Source organism: Trichechus manatus, unplaced genomic scaffold (assembly GCF_000243295.1).
Source record: "Trichechus manatus latirostris isolate Lorelei unplaced genomic scaffold, TriManLat1.0 scaffold00028, whole genome shotgun sequence".
In the NCBI taxonomy this organism is placed as follows: Eukaryota; Metazoa; Chordata; class Mammalia; order Sirenia; family Trichechidae; genus Trichechus; species Trichechus manatus.
Window position 1 is genome coordinate 698,978 of NW_004443964.1, and position 2,125 is coordinate 701,102.

A 2,125-nucleotide genomic window follows, 5' to 3' on the forward strand; every position below is an offset into this window, starting at 1 on the left:
GGAGCGCGAGTTCACTTCGGCTCGGACGCCGCGGAGGCGAGGAAGGTGGTTCATGCTGGCGTTTGCGCCTCGCTCTGTTTGGCGGCCGCTCGGGGACTTTGCAGGGAGACGAGCTGGGAGTTTGGCAGGCCCAGCGGCCCTCAGAGGTTGCGGCCGGGCCCGCCCCTGTCAGCACGCCGTAGGGATGCTATCCCTTCCCGCTTTCGCCCACGGCCCGCCGCCATCGCCGCCTCGAGGCGTGTCACGTAGGCGCCGCGCAGGCACCGCACTGTCGCTCAGCGGCGGAGGCCAGTACGCAGGCGCGGCCGCGCCCGTCGGGGACCGCGTGGACCGACCCCGACAGCACGAGGGCAAATTTTCAGTGAAGGCTGCTTGATACTTGCATCTGTTCAATACAGATGATGATTTTTACCGGGTGTACTGATGCTTCTGCCCCTTACATTTTACAAACCAAAGAATAATGATTGTTTCAGTAAGAATTTTATCTCAGTTAAAACATACTGATCAACCAAAAGCGTAGGATCTTAATAGACGAAGCGCACTTCAAAAAGATGGACTGCGAACTTAGGAATCAGGCCGGGGAAGCTCTAGTGTTCAGACAGCCCAGTTTTGTGGAAGCCTAGAGCAGCGGTTCTTAGAGTAGTCCCAGGACCGGGAGCATTAGCGCCACCTAAATTCTAAGGCCCTCACCAAGACGTATTGAATTAGAAGCTCTGGGAACAGGAACCAGCAATCTGTGTTTTCAGAAGCCCTCCAGGTGACTCTGGTGCCCACTTAGTTTGAGAACCCCAGGCATACAGTATCTGAAGGAGACTGGTGAAGAGTAAGTTATCGCCAATTTTTTTTTTTGTCATGTGCTCGTATTGGTGAAACTTTTAGGGTTATGCATACTGATCTATGTATATTTGTAAAATTATATATGCATACTGTCTGATGTAAGTTATAAAACATATACAAAAACAGATGTAAAAAGAAAAATAACAGCAAATATGAATACAAGCTCTAGTGTGTTTTTCCAGCTTCTTGACCATTCCCCTTTGGAGATCACTAAAGTGGGCAGTGCCTGTGTGGTGGAGGCTCTCCAGTTCCAGGTAGGGCCCTTTGTACTTTTCCTGGTGAGAAATAGAAAGGCATGTGGGGTCCCTGATGCAGGGAGAGGCGATCAGCACCGCGCGGCAGAGTCCTCGCTCCACAGTAGCAGCAGCAGGTGGTGACTTTAGGCAGAGCGTGGAGCAGGAGGCTGTCTACAGGGCCATTGAAAGATTTTCCTGGAGAAAACGGTCTCCTACAGAAATTCTCCTTCCTAAAGATTGGGCCGACCTTCGTAGTGACTAAAAAACTGCCATCTGTGGGGTTCACAAACATGCATGAATGGTTTTCACAGACAAACGGAAGGTTTGAATCAAGCATCTAGTCATTTTTCTCCTGGTGACGTAGTGGTTAAGTACTACAACTGTTAACCGAAGGGTCAGCACTTTGGAATCCACCAGGCGCTCCTTGGAAACTCTCTGCGGCAGTTCCACCCTGTCCTCTAGGGTCACTATGAGTCGGAATCTATTCGAGGGCAATCGGATCTTTCTTGGTTCTGCCTTGCGCATGAAGAATGCTGTTGTTTTAAACCTGTTGATACTGTTATTTGGGATTGCATTGAATCTAGAGATCAAGTTGGGAAATGACATCTTTACAAAACCGAATTTTCCAATCCATGAACAATTATTTTCTTCTACTCTCGTAGAAGTTTTTACAGTTTTTACCGAAAAGTTCCTGACATCTTTTATTAAATTTATTTCTGGGTGCTTTATATTAACAGCTTTTTCGAGAAACCTAATTCACATGTCTTTGCGTACGTTTTAAGGTTACAATACCCTCCCCCACAGGTGTTTATAGGGTACAGGAAAGGGGAGCCTGGGGTTCCCTGGGCCTCAAAGAACATCCTGTCACCAACACAGATGGCCTACATTCTATTTTGTAATTGTATTTTAATTGCTCTGCCACACAGCCAGGCAAACTAGAGATTATTATTCTTCCAGTCCGGGGCGATTAAACTAGAAGTCCGAAAGTCAGCGTCCACCCCAACCTAGCACCCCGCTCTGTGCAGTCCTCCGCGTCGAGTCCGGAAGTCACC